Raw genomic sequence first — 24,913 nt, 5'->3', positions numbered from 1 at the left:
GCACTTGTTATGATCGTCATCATCCATGCATGCACTTGTTATAATTGTGAACACACAGATGCACACACTTGTTATAATCGTCATCATCCATGCACGCACATATGCACTTGTTATAATCGTCATCATCCATGCACACACATATGCACTTGTTATAATCGTCATCATCCATGCACGCACATAGGCACTTGTTATGATCGTCATCATCCACACAGGCATGCACACACACTTGTCATAATCGTCATCATCCACGCACACATGCACTTGTTATGATCGTCATCATCCACACAGGCATGCAGGCGCAGCATTCAGCATGGAAGACAAGTATCCCACGTCACTTTCACGTCTTCCTGAGTTATTTAAGCAGACCCTATATGTCTAAAACCACAGAGGGCTCCTTGTGGGAGCCTTGTGTTCCCATGTTTATATTTCCCTGTGCTGTTCAGAGAATGGATTGAGAGGCACCAGGTCTGTCATTGACAGAGTTCATACATCAAAGCCTCTCTCTACACAGGAGCCTGCTGGTGCTCAGAGCACAGTGGAGACCTGCTTCATCTCGGCAGGTACGAAGTGCTTAGCAGCCACAGCGGCACAACTCATCAAAAGGTAGAAATGGTCTCAGGTCCACCAGCCAGCACAGATAAATGGAACCTTGCACACCTTCACTGCACAAGACGGCGCAGTGTGCCCAACGTGCCGGCACATGCCACTCAGGGGTGGCCGGCGAGCTGTGGAGTGAGACGCCAGCCATGGAACCACTGCACCGCACAGCCTACGTGCATCCATGTCCACGTGGTGATGCCACAGAGACAGAGAGACCCAGGAGTGAGGTCCTGAGACGGGGTCAGTGGACAGAAGGCCTCTTCTGAAGGTATTGACATGCTCTGAAATTAGATTGTGGTAATGGCTGCAGAATGCTGAATACACTAGAATCCATTGCCTTGAACATTCTAAACAGGCAAGTCAGATCACATGATATGTCTTTCAGTAAAGACATTCAAAAGAGTAAGTGGGATTAGGAGTTGTGTGAAGTACTCAGACCCGTGGCAGACGTGCACCGACCAAGGAAAGTGCCACGATGTTGACAGAGATTGGGAGGGCCTCAGAAACTCCTGAGCGTGGCCCCCAGAAGCCCATGCCATTTGCATCTTAAAGCCCACCTCTGCATTCGTGGGTTTTTTTGGCTATCTCACTCAGGGCTGGCTGCTGAGCACCGAGCAGATGTGAACAAGTGTGCAAGCAGGAGCGTGCTGGGGAAGATGTGAACAAGCGTGCAAGCAGGAGCGTGCTGGGGCAGATGTGAACAAGCATGCAAGCAGGAGCGTGCTGGGGAAGATGTGAACAAGCATGCAAGCAGGAGCGTGCTGGGGAAGATGTGAACAAGCGTGCAAGCAGGAGCGTGCTGGGGAAGATGTGAACCAGTGCAAGCAGGAGCGTGCTGGGGAAGATGTGAACAAGCATGCAAGCAGGAGCGTGCTGGGGAAGATGTGAACAAGCATGCAAGCAGGAGCGTGCTGGGGAAGATGTGAACAAGCATGCAAGCAGGAGCGTGCTGGGGAAGATGTGAACAAGCGTGCAAGCAGGAGCGTGCTGGGGAAGATGTGAACCAGTGCAAGCAGGAGCGTGCTGGGGAAGATGTGAACAAGCGTGCAAGCAGGAGCGTGCTGGGGAAGATGTGAACAAGCGTGCAAGCAGGAGCGTGCTGGGGAAGATGTGAACCAGTGCAAGCAGGAGCGTGCTGGGCTCAGTCAGCCTCTCACCCTCCGCAGGTGAGCGAACTGTTTTTCTGTTCTACTTGGAGAAAACAAGCATCTTACAAAAAACCCCAGAAAGAAGGTTGGGGGTCATTTAACCTTTGGGACTTATATGCAAAACAACTTTTTCTACTTCTGTAAACTTATTGGGGTAACCCCAAAATACCAGTGCCTCATCTCTCTGCCTGTCTCAGGCATTTAAGCCACGTAGAGCAGCCCTTCTTATGTAATGGGTTTTTTTCTTTAATTTTTTAAAACTTTTAGTCATCTTGAAGAGGAAAGAGAAATGTCATCCACCCACTAATTGAGTGGAAGTAATTCTTTGGAATAGTCGCTGGTTAAAAATGAAGAAGTGCCACTCCATGTCATTTCACTGTACCATGTGCGATCAAGACCTGCTATTTACTTCGATTTTTTAAAATAACTTCCTGTCAACTGAGACAGAATAGTATGTATTCTTTAATAACACCACTACTTTTCATCAAGTTCAGAACAATACGATTTTGGTGAGAGAGGAGGCCAGCATACACCCAGCAAGGAGAAAGAAGGCGACTGACTGTGTGATAACAACGTTTGTGAAGTACAGTTGGAGGAGAAAGTTAATGAGCAACACTGGTAGCTAAAAGAAGAACAATTAGGGTGCCCAGAATTCAAAGACAGGGCAACAAAAGGAATCCAAGGCCAGCCTGGCCTCTTCTGCTACGACTCTGTCTCTAAACCAACAACCAGAACTAGGGTGCAAGCCTAACTCACACAGGCAAGGACACCGGACGCAGAGGGCGAGGACGTGGGGAGGAGGGGACACTGTGGCAGTCACCTCACCTCCGCAAGGGGTGAAGGAGACTTTGCATTGGTCATCTGCCCTGTAACCGGGGTCGCTCAGCTGCTACGCTAGTTCCCTGGAGATTCAGGCGCACCCCTCTTCCCCCGAGCATGCTCTTCCCACAGGAGAAAGGGTGGCCGACCCTCCCCGTGAGAGGGGACGGGACAGCACGCAGCCTCCTCCAGGCTCTGCCCAGGACCTGTCCCCAGGCAGCATGTCCACGCACAAATGACCTCCCATCCGGTCCCGCACAGACAGAACTATACGCAATTGTCATTTGAATTTCCCCCTTCCTACTCACAAATCCTTCATCTCATGTTTCAACTCAATTTATGATAGTTTTCTAAAACACAATCTTCAGTAATGACTCCCTACCTACAAGTTCATGTTTTGCATCATGTTGTGTTAATGCCTCAAAGTTCTAAATTTGATGTTTTTTGCTGGATTTCCCCTCCTCTTCATTTTGTTATGATTGCAATTTCCATGAGACGTTGAGAACGGAGTGAGCTGGGCTGTGCTACCTGCTTAAGTGCATGTTCCCATGCACAGAGGCATGGACAGGCCCGGCGGAGCTCGGCAGGGGCCCAAACTGGGAAAGCTGCACACCCTGCGTGGCGTGGCACACTCTCACATGAAGGACATCCCAGTGCACCCTGACCACTCCGGAGCCAAGGAACCAGATCGTCAACACTGTGCAAAGTAAATGTGCTGAACAGCTCACCTCTGGGAAAATATTGGAAATGCTTTCCTTTGATTATAAAAATACTTCATCTAAGCCAGGTGCTAGTGGCTCACACCTGTCATCCTAGATACTCAGGAGGCTGAGACCTGAGGATCATGGTTCCAAGCCACCCTGGGCAGAAAAGTCTGTGAGACTCTTATCTCCAATTAATCACAGGAGAAGCCAGACGTAGGGCTGTGGCTCAAGTGGTAGAGCGCTAGCCTTGAGAAAAAAGAGCTCTGGGACAGCTTCCAGGCCCAGAGTTTAAACCCCAGGACCAGCAAAAAAAAAAAAAAAAAAAAAAGAAGAGGAAGAGGAGGCAGTGCGCATACAGGCAAGGAAGAAGACACAGAATGGGGTGACCATGCCAAGGAAGCTGGCCTAGGACAATCCAGCCACCACGCTGGTCTTGGCCGAGTGCTGCCTCCAGAACTGTAGAGACGCGGACCCGCAAGGCTTAGCCACCAGCGCTGTAGACTGCTGTGCTGGCCCCCCACTGATGGAAGGACTCAGGGATTTCCTGAGTGATAGGCCTGTCTGTTTCACTCATGAGTTGACTTGTGAAAACTCTTTAGAAGAAGGTGCTCACAGCGTGAGCAGACAGCCAGGTGGGAGCTCTGAGTCCGCCCAGATAGGAAAAGGAAGGCTGCAGATGTGGCCCAATCCTCTTCCCACAATTCAACTACCCATCATGCCACAGAGCTCCAATGGGAACCCTGGCTCTCAGCCAGGGTCACCCTAGCCCATGTGCACACCCCAGAAAGGGCCTCATGGGGAACCCAAAATCACAGCAGCCCTACATGGCACTTAACCTGCGCACATGCGCCTTACTGATCTCGGAATGAGGTATGTCCAGTTTCAGCCCTTCATCCTTTCTGGACTGTCATCAGTTCAATGGGCGGGCCCTGTGCCATCCTGTGGTCATATGACCCCAGGCCAGGGCTCTGCAAAGCGCACTGCCTCTGTGGGAGGGGCCTGGAGACTGGGAGGAAGCCAGAGTCACCCCGCCCTGGCGGCCACAGCAGCAGACAGGGGCCTTTGTCTTCTGAGCATAGCCCAAGGCCCAGGCTGCATTCTCTATCCTGACTTCCTCCATGGCCCAGCACGGAGAACAGGCCATCTATCTGCCTTCCCTGGAAATCATTCACCTAAGTTCCAGGCAGCCGGCCAGGGTGGGCTGCAGTTCTGTTGCTGCCTGCACTGTCTCAGGGTGTTGCAGAGTGCCACGTGAGAAGCCTGGTACTGCCTGCACTATCTCAGGGGCCCACGTGAGAAGCACCGTGCTGCCTGCCCTTGCCTAGAGGCAAGGTGTTTTAAGGACAAACTCTTTCCATGGCCAGAACTGTGAGGAGAGGTGTGTCCTGAAGCATTGCTCAGAATGCTGAGCATTACAATGACCACATACCTGGTCACAAAGGGAAGAAGGAATGGCGAGAATAAGTTAAAAGAAAACAAAATTGATGGTTGCACCTGCAGCCTCTGGGGAGGCCCTCCTGCCTCCGGTCCCGGTGCTACGGCTATCATTCCCCAGGGTGCCCCGCCCTAGCCCTCCTCTCCCCGTCCCCCACATGGGCTGGGCAAGCAGGCAAGCAGATATCCCCAAACCCAAATTTAGGATCTTAGAATCCTCATGTATCAAAATAATGCAAAAAGTTGCAATGACAAATATACGATAAAATAAGTCCACCCAAAGTAAAATCCAGTTGCACCTAAAGCACCTGATTTCGAATTCTGGACTTCAGCTACTAGAATAATAATAAGAAAGTGAATGTAAATAATTAGAAATGAGATGTGTAATCAATAAAACAGATTCAGCAGTGGTTAAGGAAAAGAATCTGCTCAAAATAATTTAAAAAATGTTTGCAGTGGAAGTAGGTTTATGTGTGTGGACTTTTTAGTAATGGAATGTGAAGTTCATACAGATTGTGGGCATCCGTTAGACACAGCTGGAGAAAGAATTAGAGTCAGGAGATTTAAAGAACATGAAAAATGCAGCCCAGAAATGCCTGGTGAATAAAGGAGATATTAAAATACACTTTGAATAGAATGAAAAGACCTAATGGAAATCCAATCAAGGTCCTTATAGGAGAGTGGAAATGTCCTGAAGGCTTCATAGTTAAGAAAAAATATCCCAGAAATTTTCAGAACCTTTGAAAGACAGAAGTTCCCCATCTGGAGAAGCAGAATTTTTTACCAAATGGAAAAGCAGAAATAATTACACATGCAGACCTTAGTAACAAAGCAGTGGGAAAGACTCCTATTGAAAGACCTCACCTTTATAAAGAACACAACTGGGGACTGGCAGGTGGCACTAGTAGCTCACACCTGTAATCCTTGCTCCTCAGAGGCTGAGATCTGAGGGTTGCAGTTTGAAGTCGGTCAGGGAAGGCAAGTCTAACCTCCAACTGATCACCTAGAAGCCAGAACTGGAGGGCAAGCCTTGAACAAAAAAGCTAAAAAACAGTGCCTAGGCTCTAAGTTCAAACCCCAGTACCAGCACACACACACACACATGCATAGACACACATATAAGACACACATATAAGACACACACACACACACACACACACACGCACACTAGTCTGTCCAAACCCCTACAGCAGCCACCAACACCCAAACATGATAAACTGTTGTCTTTAAAATATTGAGGGGAAAATAAAGGCCAACCCAGAGAGAAGCACCCAGAAGAAGAAATCTCTTAAAACTGGGGATGAAGCCAGGTGCCTGTGGCTCACGCTCTAATCCTGGCTACTTGGGAGGCTGAGATCTGAGGATCGTGGTGTGAAGCCAGTTCAGGCAGAAAAGTCTGTGAGATTCTTATCTCCAATAAACTACTCAGCAAAAGCTGGAAGTGGTGCTGTGGCTTAAGGGGTAGAGCTCTAACCTTCAGCCCAAAGAGGCTCAGGGACAGCTCTCAGTCCCAGAGTTCAAGCCCAAGGATTGGCCAAAAGAAGAAGAAGAGGAAGAAGAGAATAAGTTGTAATTATTTCTGTGTAAACTAAACGAGCATTTGTACCAGCAAGGGACTTTTGCTGCAGGAGTTGGAAAGAATGGGCCTCAGGAAGGACAGCCTGAGATTCAAGAAAAGATGGAGAAAGGACATGGAAACTCAGTAGGTGATTTTGGAATCAAAGTTACTATAAAAAGAATAAGGACATTAAACTGACAATAGGCTGTAAAAGCTGAACTAAGTTATCTGGCCAGGAGGGAAGAATTATAAGTAAAAATTTCTAAGGTCCTGTGTTACTGGGGTAGGGATTAAAAGTGAGTTGTCCTGGGGCTGGGGATATGGCCTAGTGGCAAGAGAGCTTGCCTTGTATACATGAGGCCCTGGGTTCGATTCCCCAGCACCACATATACAGAAAACGGCCAGAAGTGGAGCTGTGGCTCAAGTGGCAGAGTGCTAGCCTTGAGCAATAAGAAGTCAGGGACAGTGCTCAGGCCCTGAGTCCAAGGACCAGGACTGGCCAAAAAAAAAAAAAAAACCACAAAAGTGAGTTGTCCTGGGGCTGGGGATATGGCCTAGTGGCAAGAGTGCTTGCCTCCTATACATGAGGCCCTGGGTTTGATTCCTCAGCACCACATATACAGAAAATGGCCAGAAGTGGTGCTGTGGCTCAAGTGGTAGAGTGCTAGCCTTGAGCAAAAAAGAAGCCAGGGACAGTGCTCAGGCGCTGAGTTCACGGCCTAGGACTGGCCAAAAAAAAAAAAAAAGTGAGTTGTCCTGAAATTTTCTCAATTACTTAAGTGGTGTCTAGATTTCTTCACCTCCTATGCTCTGCTGGATGTCCAGGGCCTCATGGGTCCAGTCAGGGGTCTGCTGACACCAGCTCATGAGCACATGAAAGGCCAAGGTAGAGGCCAGCCAGCCATGGGAGTGGACAGACTCCATCAGAGCTGAGATGCCTTTCAGAAAGGACTTCCAGGCCTCAGCTCTGAGGACAGATCCCCACTCCCTGTGGCCCCTGGGCCTCCAGCTCTGAGGATAGCTCTCCCCTGGTCCCTGGGCCTTCAGCTCTGAGGACAGCTCTCTACCCCAGCCCCCGAGCCTCCAGCTCTGAGGAAGGCTCTCCCCTGGCCCCTGGACCTCCAGCTCTGAGGACAGCTCCCCCCTCCTTGGTCCCTGGACCTTCAGCTCTGAGGACAGCTCCCTCCCTGGCCCCTGCACCTGCCCCCTTGTCTGGGCAATGCTACTCTGACACTGGCCTGGGGATGTAGCACTGACTAGAGGTTAACAAATAAAGTAGAAAACTAAAATATAGGATAAAGCAACACCAACATCAAAGGCTCCATATTTGAAATTACAATTACAAAGTCGGGGTAAAACCAATAGAAAATAGGCACAAATAATAAGAGATTAGAAAGGAAACATGGTCTTAGATGCAAAATATGGGTGAACTTCAGAAAGACAATTTTGAATTAGGAATGTCAGTTCCATATGCCTGTCTGTGTCAGGGTGCTGTTTTTTATAAATCATAAGATCAATAAGGCACACTAGACTTACAGACACAATGCCCGTGGCAAATGATCTTTGGGAAGATGGAGCCATGAGGGCTTGGGGGAAGTGGGTTCTGGGACTGAGAGGCTTGCAATGGTTGTCACCTACCTGCATTTCCCACTGCTTCTTTGTGTGAGTTAGGTGAAATACAACTACCATAGGCTACATGTCTTAGACACCAGACATCCACGGCTCTGGAGGCTGCGTCTGAGGTCAGGACCACCAGTCCGGACTCAGGTGAGGGCTCACTTCCTGGGCGTGGACAAATGACTTCTTGCTGTGCCCTGCTCTCCAGCCTCTCCCCTGATGGACGGATGGCGCAGGCACCCACCCTTAGGGTCTCATTTAACGTATCCCTGCCCACATTCCCTCCCAGCACCTTGCAGTGGGGTCTGGCTTCACAGAGGGGCTCACCAAGCCCTACAGAAATGCCCTGGCGACCTGAATTCACCAAGATCCTCATCAGAGAAACACTGGCTAAATATCTGCTTGCCATGGGCCAAGCACAGGACTGGGTGCTGTATACCATGAGGAATAGACAGTCAGCCTTATCTCTTCAGAATTTGATGACAGTCCACTTGTCTCTTCAGAATTTGAACTTTGGGTCGGGAAGGAGCCAATAAGGAAATAACCAAGCCCATGAATGAACCAAGGGCAAGTCTGACAGTAGAAGAAGCCGTGGTGCGGCTGGGTGCTGAGCTCTGTTTGGAGAGGAACAAGGAAGGCTAGGCTGGTGATGCTGGTGATGATGCTGGCAAGAGTGAGGAATGTTGGGACAGGCAAGGAAGAAGTTGGAACTGGCATAGCCTGTGGTGTTCCAGGACAGGTGGTAGGCCAGGTGTCCAGGGTTCATCTGGCCAAGACCAACACGAGCCCGAGCTGGAGAGGGAGGAACAGCTGCAGCTGAGCCAGAGCAGGGACACGGGTGGGCACAGAGGTGAACGCACAGCTCGACCCAGTGTCACTCAGCAAGGGGCCCAAAGTGCTGCCTGAGATGCTTCAGCAAGACAGGGGTCCTCACCCCCATGGAGTCATCTGCAGGACACATCTCCCTGCTGTGAGCCATAGAGACTCAAACCAACACACTCTGCAAGGACAGTGGCCTAGAGGAGGTTAAAAACTGCGGTGGAAAACGTGATTGAGGAGGACTCATCGGCTTGCTTACATTGTTGACGAAGTTCCAAGATCTTCCTGTGTTTCTGAAGAGAAAAGAATATCTGCCCAGGATTTTATTTATCCTTTGCTGGCTTAGTGAGGCCCCTGGATTCCATGCCCACCCAGAACAGTGGAAACTACTTGGAAATGGCGACACTGAAAAAACTGTGAAGACCAGGGCTCCTGTCCCCTGGGCCCCCAGCCTCTCTGATGGTGTGAGAGCGGGCTCACCAGGTTCCCGGGCTCAATGGTGTTTGCATGCCAGCAACGGCTCTGGGATTCCACAGGGTCTCTGGGAGGTCGTGGGGCCTCCGAGGGTCTCTTTCATCTGGACTAGGCTGTGCCGTCCCCAGGAGGTGCTCCTCCCAGCCCAACCCTGGGCTGTGCCTTCCCCAGGAGGCCAGAGGCTGATGACAGTCCTGTGCCCAACTCTGCTGCATCGGCTCTGCTGTGGACGCACCCATGTCAACTTCAAGGCCAGGCCGATGGCAGGGAATTGACTTCTACAGCACCCGTTTAAAAACAAAGATACAGGGTGCCCATCTTAGGAGGAGCAGCCATGCCCCACGGCCAAAGCCTCTTTCCAGGACAGAGGGAGCATGCAAGTGGAAGCGCCGATCTCGCTCTCGCCAGGACGGACCAGGGAACACGTGAGTCGGAGGAAGTCTGAAGCCCCATGATGCATCACAGACCTAATGACTGCAATTATGACTTCATTTAAGAAACAAACAACCAGACGACGCTGGACCTGCCACCTTGTGGGATTAATCCTCCCTTTGCGTCTGTTGCTCCTGTTCCAGGCAAACACAGACCAAGTCCAGCCTGAGGAGCAGGCTGACATTCAGGGTCATTCACAACTCAGCTCAGCCTCATAAATCTACAGTTATTTCTCTCTGCATTCTCTTGCCACAGGAGCCCCTCATTCTCATTCCCACTCCCACTTCAACTGCTTTCTCTCTCCCCCACCTCATCCTCCACGGTCCCCATGTTCCTGAGCAGATGTAACGATCTGTATCAAGGAGACAGAAATGGAGAGATAAACTGCCCTTGAAGGAGCTTCATTTCCATCCAGTACATGACACAGGCCCCACGTATTTCCACATATTCTGTCCTCAAAGCTGCCGGGTAAGGAACGTTTCATCTTCAAGGGCCCAGCACCACTGCCATCACTGATTCGGTCCCCAGACCTGCGTCCCTTCCCCATCTGAGCTGCTCTCTCCGGGGGACCTCTGCCCACAGAGGTGGAGGTTCCACACCTTGTTGTGTATTCCTACTGCGTGTGGCACGGCACGTGGCACATGGGGAGGCTTGCTGAGCATGTTGATCTAGGTGGCGTCATCAGCTCCTCCCGGTTTGGAATCTGGTCTGTGGGCCACAGCACTGTCATCAACCAGGTACTGGCTCAAGATGCAGAGCCTGTGGCCACACTGGGCCCACCGGACAGGCTCTGCCCCAAGCCCGTCCGCGGCACACCAGGCCCAAGAAGCATAGACATAGGGAGGCCTTTGAGACCAGACCTTTCCCCAGGCAGGGGAAACAGACACACCTGCCGCTGCCAGAGAGGAGGGCACGGGCCCCCACCCCCCACCCGCGGAGAGCACCTCACGCCAGTCTGTGGTTCCCCCAGAGACATGCCTGGTGACATGCTGAGAAGACAACTCTTAGGCTATGTGAGAATAACATGTATTTTATCACTGTGACATGAGAACAAAGATAATTTGTAGATGTAGTTGGGAACATGGCCAAAAATAAGTTTTTTATTTTATATAGTCTTAACTCTTAGCTCTGTTACTCTTTCCTTCTTTGATATGAATACAATTCTCCTTACATGCAAGGTGTGCTTTCAAATGAGAACATGAAAGTCACAGAAAGATCAGGGAGGCTCTGGGATGAAAGTGCACCAGGACTGGCAGCATGGGGAGAACGGAGCCAGGTCCCACCGGGGTGAGCTCAGGCAGGAAGAGGCCACAGCGAGGCCTCCCGCGCGAATGCCGGAACCCTCGGGATAAATCTGACAGCTTCATTACCATGGCATATGGCTGCATCACTGCAAGATACACATGTGCATACACACAGGTACACAGACCAACCCAGAGCCGTACACACACATGCACAGACCTACCCGGGCCCATACACACACGTGTGTGCACATACACAGTTCCTGTGGGTGAGATGAATGTCAGTGCTTGAGAAACAGTGGCTTCCTCCCACTGCACCCTCCAGATCATGCTGCCTGACATTGGGTTACAAACTGAATGGTCAGCAGAGGCTGAGGACATCCAGGACACCTCATGCCTTGTACCCCGCACTCCCCACATTAGGACCAGGACTGCCACATCCTGCACCCCATGCCACCCCCATCAGAACCAGGACCACCCACACCCCACTCCCCACACCATCCCAATCACACCAGGACCACCCACACCCCACACCATCCCAATCACACCAGGACCACCCACACCCCACACCATCCCAATCACACCAGGACCACCCACACCCCACACCATCCCAATCACACCAGGACCACCCACACCCCACACCCCACACCATCCCAATCACACCAGGACCACCCATACCTCACACCCCACGCCACCCCAATCACACCAGGACCACCCACACCCCACACCATCCCAATCACACCAGGACCATCCACATCCCGAACCCCACACCACCCCAATCACACCAGGACCACCCACACCCCGAACCCCACACCACCCCAATCACACCAGGACCACCCACACCCCACACCATCCCAATCATACCAGGACCATCCACACCCCGAACCCCACACCACCCCAATCACACCAGGACCATCCATACCCTGAACCCCACACCACCCCAATCACACCAGGACCACCCACACCTCACACCCCACGCCACCCCAATCACACCAGGACCATCCACACCCTGAACCCCACACCACCCCAATCACACCAGGACCATCCACACCCCGAACCCCACACCACCCCAATCACACCAGACCACCCACACCTGAACCCCACACCACCCAGCTCACATGTCCTTCACTGATCAGGCAACCAGCACCAAAGCACCCCGTGGCACCCAAGTGGGTCTCCCCCACTGCAGGAGAAGGCCTGGGTGTGGTGTGCCTGCTGCGTCCTGGCTTTTCCCTAGACCTGAGGAACTCAGCTGGAAGCCCAGAACCACGTCTCCTCCAGTGTCTGGATCTCCCCATGTGTCGAGACTCACCAAGGAAAGACAAACCTGAAAAGGATCTGGCCCTTCCCTCGGGTGGGTATGAAAGGCTGCTCCCCTGTAGGCTTTCAGTGACAGAGTCTGGGGTACCCCAGATGTAGCCTCAGCTGCCCCTGGACCTGGGCACCTGGGCACCTGGGCAGGGCAGGGCAGCTCCTCAAGCCATCTGCTCCCAGCACTCTGATCTGAGACTCTGCAGTGAGAGGAAGAGTGAGGCCATGCTCAGTCCAATTCAGATCTACACACCACAGACACAGGAGAACCAGGCCTGTGTGTCCTGTGGCCCCAAGGCCTGCAGGCCACTCCTGGTGGTGATCTGGAGACTCACTGCAACAGCCAGCAAGGTGCTGCTGTGTGACAAGTACTGTCCAGGGCCCTCTGGGAGCACAGAGATATGGGGGGCAGCATGGGCATCCCAAACCCTTCTCCAGGACTTAGGACTCGGGGATGAGTCTCAGTTCCTGAAGAGCATCTTAGGATGCCATTCCCACATCCCAGTGCTCAGCACAGTGACTCAGAGCTGAGCACAAGGGCAGGAAATCAATCCCCTTTCCTCCATCACTGGACTGGGCCTCCGTGCTGCGCATCCAGTCAGCTTTGTCCCTTGGCTTCCCGGACGCTCAGGCCTGGCCTTGGGAAGGGAGAACGCTGCCTAAGCTTTGCGATGAGCCAGGCGCGGCAGCACGCGGCCCCCTCCCTCAGAAGTACCTCAGCACTGCGTTTGATTCAGGTTCTGATTTCGCTAAACCACATCTGATTAATGAGGATATAAAATATGTAGCTCATTAGTTGCAGGAGGTGGGTGAGTTAATGATTATGATGTTATAATCAGCCATTACAGACACCCCTAAAATACAGTGTGTCTTAAAATCCATCCATAATTCAGGAAGGAAGATGAAATTATACCTTTCAGAATGAAAGCGAAAATGTCCACACAACAGTACACCCACATCCTGGGTCAAAATCCTTGCTCGCTGTCACAGGAAGCACCTGCCTGGGCCTCACACAGGACTGGGGTGCACAGTGAGCCGCATCAGTGGAGGAAGGAAGCCAGGAAGAGAGCCCGCCTCTGGGGTCTGCCAGTGCCACAGGGGAGGGGACTGAGATGGTTCCGAAGGCCCTGATGGGCAGCCCAGAGGAACGGGCAGCCCAGCAACCAGGCGCAGAGACAGAGAGTGCCGGTGCCCGAGGGGCCAGAGAAAGAGACGCTCTTGTTCCACGTGTGCCCTGAGCAGTGTGCTGCACAGTGAAGAGTGATGTCAGGAGAAACCAGACACTAACGCCATTGCCAGAGGTGGCCAGGGCGACCAGCACAGAGCCAGGGAGGAGAAGGAGGGGTGGCCGCCATGGAATGAAGGAGGGGTGACTACTACAGAAGGATGGAGAGAACAAGGGAGGGAAGAAGAAGGGAGGAAAGGAGGGAGGACGGGGGAGGGAGGGCCGAGCCCCTCACTCAGCACTTCTCCCTGGGGATGGCTTCAGAAAGGAAACCCCAAATGACCTGTTCCTGGAGACCCTGCCCTTCCCAACACATTCGACCAGCTGGAGCTTACTTGTATTTAATGCTACTGGAGAAGGGAGGCCCTGCATGCAACTGGCTCTGGGCCTTCTAAGGGAGAGAAGGGAGGTCGTCCTGGCACAACTGACTCTTCGGTGCTCATTTCTATTCTATAGCTGTGGCAGCAAATGCTCCCTGAACAAACCAGGTGACAGCTTTTTGGCTATTTCTCAGAAAGCTTGTTGCCCACTTCAGCTTGAATTTTATTCTAGGCATCTTGTCTGCAAGTCAGCAAGGGCAGATAAAGGTTCAATGATCTCCATGCTTACACAAGTGTGCCCCCATCATCTTTGGCTGGTTAAACAGGGTCTCTGTGGGGGAAGAGCCTGCTCTGAGCACCTCGCGCCAACTGCTGTGCTCCTGGGGTCAGATCGAGACAGACAGATCAGGATAGGACTGTGTCTGCAGGTCTGCAGGATACACGCCCTTGCCATTGGAGGGTGAATCTGGAATTCAGGGGCTAGCACTCTGCCCAGGTGACACTGGAGAGGGAGCTCTAGGTCAGGCCAGCAGCAAGGGGACATTGAGTCCAGAGAGCTGGGCAGAGTGAAGGGGGAGTGTTCACTGCACTTGCCCAGCCCAGGAGCTGGGCCTGTATAGCCACAGCAATGCCCTCACAAATGTGTGCAAAGTTGGCACTCCCCTCCAGCAAGATGACTGACAGTGAGGCAGCAAAAAACCCATAGGACGTGACTGTGTTTCCCTAGCTCATGTCCACCCAAGGGCACATGCACACACATGCACACAGGAACACATGCACACTTATGTGTGCACATGTAGACACAGGAACATAATACACACAGGGAGAGGGACATACATGTGTGCACATATACACATATGCACGTATATGCACAGGAACATGTGAGCACACACATGCACACATGCATGTGTAGGGACAGGGACACACACATGCATGAACTTACACACAGGGACACACATATACACACATGCACACAGGCACAAGCACAGGGGCATGTGTGTGCACACATATACGTGCATGCATATGCACATGTGTAGGGACAGGGACACGTGTACAGTGCAGGGAAACACATATATGTGTACACACAGAGACACACATGCACAGACATACACATATGTGTGCATTCACCTTAGGACTTGCAGCCAGGGCTTGATCCCAGGCCTGTAGGGTGAGGGTTGGAGCCTCTCATGCCTGGTTTTCCCACACTAGGACTCACTTGTCCAGGCTCTGATGATGCTGAGTGTCTAGCAGGTGTTCACACTTGGTGCAAGGTACACTTCCCCTGCACATACCATGTTGCCACCACGCAGTCCATGCCCTGCTCTCCTGCACTGTCTAGCTCTCTGTGACACACTCACTATGTTCACCTGTAAACTGGGCCTCCTCAGTTGCAGATTCTGTCTTTATAAATGTGCTGCTAACTAGCCTCCACTTGCACTTAGGCCTCTGCTCCCGTGGTGGTGGGTTCCTGTGGGCCCGAGGCCACACTCCGGGGAACCTGAGTGCTCCGCCCTGGCCCAGCCCCACAGTACACATGCCATCGTTGGCTACTCTGCTCCACGCCTGGTGCTCCTTGCCTCGGCTGGCCACTTTCACTAGCGGCCCCACGCAGTGTTCCTACACATAAGAAGAGTGCAGCGAGCCTTGTGGAGAAAGCAGGGGGCCGAAGAGGCTTCCTTGAGCATGGGTTATGGTAGTGTTGGTGCTGAGTTCAATGCCAGGGAATCAGCAATGGATATTAAATAGAGTGTCTCTAAGAAGCCAAGATGCATACTGATCAGCTGATAAAACTGTGCTGACTGGAGTTCATGGGATGTGAGCTGGAGTGCCCTCCATGCAGCGGGCTGCATTGCTGAATGAGAGCTGTGGAACCTGACAGAGCTGTGAACAGACACAAGGCTTCCCTTTCCTGAACAGCACAGAGTGACTCCTCTGAATGGCTTTCAGATACAACATTGCCTGAGCCTCACCCTGAAGTGGTACAATTTGCACCAAATTCCAAGACATGCCAAGCCTCTGTCCTGCTGTCGATTCTTCCTTAACACGTGTACACAGGCACATGCATGCACACATATGTACCTGCATGTACCCATACATGCATCTCTACCATCAGAACAGCCCTGGACAACAGAGTCTTCCTTTAGGGTCTGTGCCTCCACTGGGCTCTGACTACTGTCTCCTTCTCCCCCTCCCTTCTCAAGCAGAGACAGGTACAGATGTGGACAATCACACAGCACCAGAGCTCAGTACAACCACTGAGCTGACAGCCGCATGGTCTATGGATGGGACGCAATAGGAATAACAATTGAGAACCAAAAGTGGTCATTACTCAACCCCAATGAACAGAAAAGCAATGCCACGGCATGCTCAGCTCTTCCCTAGGCTCATCTAGTCAAACCAGCTGCTGCAGATACAAGCAAAAGCTCTGTGGATCTGAGCACAACTCCTGCGTTTTGCTCTGTTTACAGTTTCATCAAATCGTAGGATTGGCTTGCACAGATCAGGGCTCTTCTCAGGCTCTGTCAACTTGGCTCATGCCACCGAGGGTCCCTGTGGAATGACATGAGGGCAGGGGTGGGAGAGGCCAGGGCTGGGCCAGGGCTGGGCCAGGGCAGGGCTGCTCTCCCCAGTGCCAGAGGAGGCAGCAGCACAAAGTCAGCAAGAGAGCTCAGGACAATTCCACCGTCCTGTGGACATCACCCCCCCCCCCCACCCCAAGGAACAAAAACCTAGACGAACATTTTGATGATGAATACGCACTGCAGCTCAGATGGAAATGCCATAAATCATTTTCAAACAACTGTTAGAGACTGTCCTTGAGGAGATAAAATGGCAGCAGAGTTCTCACAAGGTCTGAAGGCAGTAAAGGAGAGCCAGGGACAAGGCCCGGGGCTGTGCTCAATGATAAAAGGGCATGCAGAATCCAGAGCAAGAGGCTAGAGACAAGAATAAATCCTCCTTGGATCTGAGGCATACAAAAGGAAGGCACCGAAATACCCAAAGAGGAAATTAAAACAAGGGACTGTGGCAGAGAACTGAGAATGAAGGCCAATTCAAGCCAGTCTGTCCCTTGACACACCAGAGAACCATTAGTACCGGTCAGCACTGGTCAGCATGTCCATTCCCTTCCCATGTCCCAGCCCTTACTTTCCTCACCAGGACCAAGGACCTTGTAAGTCATTACACTGCTCCCCTCAGGGTCACCTCTACCTCTCCATGTTTATTCCAGTTAATGGAGCCTCCCCTGTAGCACAAAACTAAGACCTGCGCAGGCAGACAGCACCTTCCAGGCTGGCCTTTGGGTAGTGATTGGTAGAGCCAGGTGTGACTCTGAGGTATCTCTCCACCAGTGTGTTTACCATGATAATTTACTTTGCACCCGTGCATGTTCTCAGTGCCTACAGAGTTCCGGAGCCGAGGCGCTCTAGATGCAAGCTCTTCACCTACTAGAGCTCTCAGGCATGCACAGGAATTGGCATTCTCTGTGGTGACGCATGGCCACCACACCCAGGGGCTGACCTCATAGGAGCGTTGTGTGGCCACGGGCACTATCTCAATCCTCTCTGAAGCCAGCCACAGAAACCCCGACCAAGCTGGAGCAGGTGTTTTCCTGAGGGTTCCCCTCCTTACCCTGACCATCATGCCAGAGTGCACCCCCAACTCCTGTCTCAAACCTCTCCTTCAACCAAAAGGCCAGCATGTCTACACATCTACTAATGTGTACTCACTCTGTAGCCCTAGAATCTTTCTTCCTAATAGCATGAAAAAGGAAATTGCTGTACAAATTGATAGCCAAACTGTATTACAAGAGAAAAGCTAAATCTGCTTGAATCTTACAACATACTTATTTATTCATTAAAGTGAATTCCTAAATGATAGCTATGCAGCCAGGCTTTCAATTACTCTCACGTAAGGTGAAGATATCACAGTTACAGTTCTGTGATGTTATTTAATATCCAGCATTTTTAGCTCTTTTGGCTTGTGTGTGTATGTATGTGCGTGCATGTGCACATGTGTGTGCATGTATGTGCATGCATGCTGATGTGAGACCACCATCAAGCCTACTGTCACCACTCCTGTACTTACACTCAATCCACTGACTGTGTGGGCACATGTGTGAACGTGTGTGTGTGTATGCATGTGTGCATGTATGTATGTGCATGTGTGTGAATGTGCGTGTGCATGCATGCTGACGTGAGGGCCTCCTCAAGCCTACTGTCACCACTCCTGTACTTACACTCAATCCACTGACTGTGTGGGCACATGTGTGAACGTGTGTGTGTGTGTATGCATGTGTGCATGTATGTATGTGCATGTGTGTGAATGTGCGTGTGCATGCATGCTGACGTGAGGGCCTCCTCAAGCCTACTGTCACCGCTCCTACACTTACGCTCACTCTGCTGACTGTGTGTTAACAACCAGCTCTGCTAGAATTCCCCAGTGCCCTCGGTGGCCACCAGAGTAATTTCCATGTAAACTTCAATTGATTTGTTGACATTAATTGATTGACTCATCCAGATGGAATAGGTGGGCCTCTAATTAAGATTATTTTTGCAGGATTCAATAGTGAGCAAGCTGAACTTTACATATGTGAATGTGTTTCTATCAGACAGCTGAAAAGTCGTCAATCCAGACCTTATCAGATGGACTGCGGTGGTGGTTGTTCTTGTGTCAAGAACTGGAAGTGAGATGCAACCAGTGTACTGGTGGACACAAGACGGCAAGATTCAGGCAGGGACCCTGGCACACACCTATACTCCTAGCTACAAGGGAAGTGGAGATTACAAGGATGGTGGTTTGAGCCAGCCTAAGCAAAGTTAGTGAGACCCTGCTCAAGACCAAGCTAGGTGGGGTGGTGTACGTCTGTACTCCCAGTTTAAAATGCAGTGAGGCTGGCCCAGGCAAAAGTCCAAGACCCAGCCCCAGAACAACTAAAGCAAAAATGGGAGCATGGCTCCAATGGTAAGGCAAGTGTGAAATCCTGAGGTTTGAACAACCTCAGTGCCTCCCCTCCCACAAGGCAGAGTGAGTGAGGAAGAGGGCTGGAGAGTCTCCCATGCCCGGGCACCCTGACCCTGCTCTGCACTCCATTCCCCGATAGTGATTGTCACAGCCACCCCAGAGGGGCGCAGCAGCACCACCGGCCACAGAAGTGGGGGGCTGCCTGCCTGGCATCTCACAGGCCAATCTCAAACGTGGGTACCCAGAACACACAACTCTAAGTCCTGAGCTTCAGCTGGAACCACAGAGCCACAGAACCACGGCCAGGCTGACCTGCTGCACAGATGCTCACAGTCATTGCTGTCCTTATTTCCTTGCTCAACTGCTTCACTGGATGATGTAAAGCCAGCACTACATAGAATACGCTGCTTCCGTGGCTGTGACCTAGTCCCCCCTGGAGTGTGTGTGTGTGCTTGTGCGTACAGACATGACACACATATGCGCATATGCAGCGGACAGAACTAAACACAACAGTACTTCACCATGGATAGTCTCGAGAGATTTCTGGTCCACAGAAATCTGTGTAGCTAGATTTGTATGCATGCACACAAAAGCAACGTGTCTATATACAGGAAGATTTGATATCTTACAAAACAGACCTAACAACATGAATGCCGTCTCCAGACAGATGCAGCCAGCAGAGCCAGAGAAGATGCGCTGCCCTGCAGACTGATCTAATTACCACAGGTTCCGTGAGGTGTGAGTTCATTTCTAGGTCTCTTCCATCCTGGAAGCTTCCTGAACAGAAGCGGTTCCTATGACAGGCACATTTCCTCCACTTTCCTAGCACCGTAACCACCCTGTTTCAATGGTTTGCTCAAAGGCGCGATAAGGTGCAATGGCATTGTGCTTGAAACACTCCCACTCATGCTCTAGTGGACAAACCCTTAGCCATTTCAAATCACACATGATTGTGAGCTCCCCTCCCTCCCCCCCCCCCCCCCGGCACCATGCTCACGATCCCAGCGTCATCTAAAGACGGAGTGCACACAAACGGGTCGCAGGAGGGGCCACCCACCCGCTCACAGCACGGCCGTCACCGGGGTGCACCTTGAACTTGAGTGGACCTTGACGGCAGCCTGTCTCCTCCTGCTCTCTTGCGGCTCAGCAGCTGCCCTGTCTGCCCCTCGCCATCCGCGGGCGTGAGGACGTCTGGAGGCTCTGTGGCTGCAGCTGGCTTGTGTGCAGGGCCCCCCGCTCCGCCCTGCACTGCTTGAGTGTGCTTCCCCTTCCTTCCTGGGGGGGGGCTGTGACCTGGGGGCCAAGGTCAGAGCTGCCGACGGCGGCCAAGCGCGGCTGTGGCCAGCCACGGCCCTGAAGCCGCCGTTTCCCAGAAGCCAACTGAGCCAGCGAGGTGTCACCCCATTGTCACAGGACTGACACACCCATTATCTTTTAAATTGATAAATAAGAATTTATATATTTACTCCACACCACGTGATGTTTTGAAACACATATTGTGTCATGAGTAAATCAATTTTCCTATATACACACCGTCACACATTTTTGTCCTTTCGTGGGGAGAACACTTGAAATCTACTCCCCGCAATTTTCAAGAACAGAATGTCCCCTCGCCACGCCGTACAGAATGTGTTGGCCTGTTCCCGTTGGTGCGCTCTGCCCAGCACCCCCCCCGCCCGTCTCCTGGCACCCCGTTCCCATTCCAGCCTGTCCTCAGAGTTGGCTGTGTGGACTCCACATATCAGCAACATTTTTCAGTCCTTATCTTGCACACAGTGCAATGTCCTCTAAGTCCACATTGTCACAAAGAGCAAGATTTCCTTCCCTGTTAAGGCTGCGTGGACTCTCTGTTCTCTCCCCCACCGAGGACACCCAGAGCCAGGCGTTGCTGTCTCTTCCTGCACGTGCGCTCTGGAAAGCAGGTGACCTGTGCTCCCCAGCCGTCCAGCACCTCCTGTGCTCTGGGCTGCCTGCCAGGCTAGCAGGGAGAAGTGTCCCACATGAGATGCCTCAGGGCTGAGTGCGCAGCTGGGAAACGGCAACTGTGGCCCCCCCAACCCCTGGGGTCCTTCCTGTCTGACCATCCCTCTTTCCCACCATCCCTCTACCCCACTGTCCCTCTACCCCACCGTCCCTCTACCCCACCGTCCCTCTGTCCCACCGTCCCTCTGTCCCACTGTCCCTCTACCCCACTGTCCCTCTACCCCACTGTCCCTCTACCCCACCGTCCCTCTGTCCCACTGTCCCTCTACCCCACCATCCCTCTACCCCACCGTCCCTCTACCCCACTGGCCCTCTGTCCCACCGTCCCTCTACCCCACCGTCCCTCTACCCCACCGTCCCTCTGTCCCACCGTCCCTCTGTCCCACTGTCCCTCTACCCCACTCTCCCTCTATCCCACCGTCCCTCTATCCCACCTGCCCTCTGTCCCACCGTCCCTCTGTCCCACCGTCCCTCTACCCCACCGTTCCTCTATCCCACCATCCCTCTGTCCCACCGGCCCTCTGTCCCACCGGCCCTCTACCCCACCGTCCCTCTGTCCCATTGTCCCTCTGTCCCACTGGCCCTCTGCCCCACCAGCCCTCTGCCCTGCCTGCCCTCTGTCCTATTGTCCCTCTGCCCCACCGGCCCTCTGTCCCATTGTCCCTCTGCCCCGCCTGCCCTCTGTCCCATTGTCCCTCTGCCCCACCGGCCCTCTGCCCCACCGGCCCTCTGTCCCACCGGCCCTCTGCCCCACTGGCCCTCTGTCCCACTGGCCCTCTGCCCCGCCTGCCCTCTCTCCCACTGTCCCTCTGTCCCACTGTCCCTCTGCCCCACCGGCCCTCTGTCCCACCTGCCCTCTGCCCCACCTGCCCTCTGCCCCGCCTGCCCTCTGTCCCACTGGCCCTCTGCCCCGCCTGCCCTCTGTCCCACTGGCCCTCTGCCCCATTGGCCCTCTGTCTCACTGTTCCTCTGTCCCTCTGTCTTGCTGTCCCTACCTCTGTCCTACTGCTAGGCTAGAGGCCACATATATAATAACTTTGACCTATGAACCACTGTGTGCTAGGTGTGACCCCTGAAGCTGTAGGAGATTAAACGCAGATGAGTGAGACACAGCCCCCCTCAGGGGGGCGGGGTGACTTCAAGGAGGCGAGGCCCAAGCATGAGGCCCCGGGCACCATGCCATGGGAGGCCCAGCTGCCAGGCAGGAGGAGGCAGGGTTGCCATGCCGGGGAGGGGTCTCCTCTGTGGGAGACCTCGTGCGCTGTAGGGGTGAGGGCCTCCGTGGGCCATTCTCATGGAAGGGCCACCGTCTTCCTCCTCCACCCGCAGGTCAGAATCGGCACTACGGTCTTTCTTTGCAATCAGGTTGGTTTTGTGATGTGTTGTCCTTGTTTTCAGTGCAGATTAGGAAAACACTAGCTGGGTTTGAGCACAAGTCAGGTTTATCTGCACAGCTAGACCTGTTCTGGAGAGAAGCCGGGTGAACCGGGTACTGAAGGCGTGTGTTGTCACCCATCTTGGGAGCCGCTGTCTCTCCTGGCATCTGGAGCAGCCAGTTAGCTCCAGGACATCACCTCCCGAGGATGAAGGGAAGCTGGCCTGTGCACCTCTTCCATGGAAATGGGGGGTGTTTCCAGATACAGGGCCTCAGCCTCTGTGCTGACGAAGATAACGGTCCAGCCACCTGCCCAAAATGGAAGCAGCATCTGCTTCACTCCCTAGAGACTGCTCGCCGGTGAGTCACCATGCCGGTGGGAAGCGCTGTGAGATTTCTTGAGGAAAAACACTACGTACATCCCAGCGAGGCTGTTATTATGCCTATTTTTATATTACAGTCGGCACAGCCCATGCTATTCTGGTAACACCAAGGCATCTGTGGGGCTGAGCAGGTCCTGCCCCCTCATGGGCAGCTGGAAGAGCCCCTCCTCGATGCGGGACTCGGGGGGACCCCTGTGTCAGTCTTGGGGGTCCTGGATTCCCATCTGGTTGGGAGCACGAGGAATGAATGAGGCACCAGGCCTCTCCTCACCACCAACCCTTCTCCAACGCCATGTGCATTCAGGGTGGATTTTGACAATCTCCGACAATGGGGCCACGGTGGGAAGATGAGCATTACCAGAGGATGGTGGGAAAACAAGCCAAGTGGCAGAAGTCAAGGCAGCTGCAGGAGAAGGGTCCTGGGGCGGGCTGGGGGTGCGCCCTTCGGAGGTCAGCACAGTGATGATTCTAACATGAGCCCCTTTTCCCAAGCCACTGTGAACAATGTCATCAAGTGCACTGTCCATGACCAGGGGCTCAGGCCTCCACCGCGGCAGGAAGGCCTCACAGCTCTGCCTGCTGAGCTAACAAGAAAGGAGGCCCTCCTCTTCTAGGACCATGCCAAACAGTGGACACGGCCAGGAGCCGTCCCTCGGCAGTGCCTGCTGAGTCACCCCAGGGGAGTCCTGGACACGGGCCTTCCGGCAGCCTCTCTGCAGCCCTCACGCTGTGCCCCGAGAGCATGTTCTCTCTCCTGCCACAGCACATCTGGGCAGCTCCAGGAAGAGCTCTGACCAGGAGGCTATGGAAGCCAGGAGCAGCTGAGGGATCCGAGCTCAGAGGTTTGAAGCCCATCACTTTCACACAATGTGGTAAATGGAGGTGACCTTTCTAGCTCCCAAATGACCTGTGCTGGGAGGCCTCCCTGTGCACCCCTGGAAGTTCTGTGGTTCTGTGCTTGGGTGCTTCCCCATGGTCTTTTGGCAGTTCTGTGGTTCTGTGCTGGGAGGCCTCACCGTGGACACATGGTGGTTCTGTGGTTCTGTGCTGGGAGGCCTCACCGTGGACACGTGGTGGTTCTGTGGTTCTGTGCTTGGAGGCCTCCCCGTGGACACATGGAAGTTCTGTGGTTCTGTGCTGGGAGGCCTCCCTGTGGACACATGGAAGTTCTGTGGTTCTGTGCTGGGAGGCCTCACCGTGGACACATGGCAGTTCTGTGGTTCTGTGCTGCGATGTCTTCCTGTGGACACGTGGCAGTTCTGTGGTTCTGTGCTGCGATGTCTTCCTGTGGACACGTGGCAGTTCTGTGGTTCTGTGCTGCGATGTCTTCCTGTGGACACGTGGCAGCTCTGTGGTTCTGTGCTGGGAGGCCTCCCCGTGGACACTTGGTAGTTCAGTGGTTCTGTGCTGGGACACCTCCCTGTGGACATGTGGTAGCTCTGTGCTGGCCCAGAAGCTCACCTAGCACCCTGCACATTCAGTTGTGCTGCCCGTGGCCCTGCTTTGCACACATCCCCCATGCGACTCATAGCACACAGTGCTGTTCTATTATGCTTCCTGTCCAGCGCCCAGTGCTCACCACACTGTGCTGCCTGCCCATCCCCAGCCTGGAATCTTCCTAGAAACTCCTTTACATTTCAAGATGCAGGTGGGCCACCTGATTCCCTCCACCACTTGGAGAAGGGTCTTGAGTCCCCAGGTTCAGAGGGACAAAGACCTCAACTTCCTGCATCTTTCTCCAGCGTGTCCCATATTCAGTCATTACTTTAAGAAAGTGAGTTGTTAGGCTATAATCATTCCATCCAGATATGGTAGAGCTCCACAGTCCAACTTACATTTACCACATGTACTTCCTGCCAATTGCACAAAAAACAGAGAGCCACGTGTGCCTTACACCTGCTCTGCCATGTCCTTCCCAGTGCATCTTAAGTTTAAAACAGAATGCTGTGGGGAAGGTTTGGAACACTGAGCACTGGGCAGCTGATCAGAGGGGACCGCCCAGAAGACAGCTGTGAGATGCAAGCAAAATGCAAGCCTGTAGGACTTCCAGAGGGTTTCGGTGTCTGAGTCTTAATTGTGAGAATGCTCATACTAACAACTGAAATCTAAAGAAATCTTTTTACACACCAAATATTCTCCACGTACATATTTAATGATCCCAAAATAATACAAGTTAGTCATTATTATTTCTATTTTATGAGCAAGTGAATGGGGGTTCAGAAATATTCAGCAATTTATCCAAGGTACAAGTACACTGAATGGCAGAGGCAGGGCTCTGCAAACGATTCTGTGCTGTGTTTGTAATTACAACTCTAAAAGAGCAAACGTCATTCATAAAGAAGCAATGGGAGTTGCATTCACACAAATGAGGACTGGGACTCAGGGAGCCCAATGTCTACATCTGCAGCCCTCCAGCTCTAACACACCACCCCTGGCTCCAACGTACCACCTCCAGCTCCAACATGCCACCCTCAGCTCCAAAACACCACCTCTGGCTCCAACGCACCA

At 52.8% G+C, this 24,913-nt stretch overlaps 1 protein-coding gene across 1 annotated transcript in view; it reads right to left on the bottom strand.

The window, feature by feature from the left end:
* Window positions 1–24,913, bottom strand: part of Dlgap2 (DLG associated protein 2) — a 500,247-nt gene that overhangs the window by 229,771 nt on the left and 245,563 nt on the right. The gene's annotated exons all lie outside the window — the stretch shown is intronic.

This window comes from Perognathus longimembris, chromosome 21 (assembly GCF_023159225.1).
Source record: "Perognathus longimembris pacificus isolate PPM17 chromosome 21, ASM2315922v1, whole genome shotgun sequence".
Taxonomy (NCBI): domain Eukaryota; kingdom Metazoa; phylum Chordata; class Mammalia; order Rodentia; family Heteromyidae; genus Perognathus; species Perognathus longimembris.
This window is presented reverse-complemented; position numbering and strand designations above follow the sequence as displayed.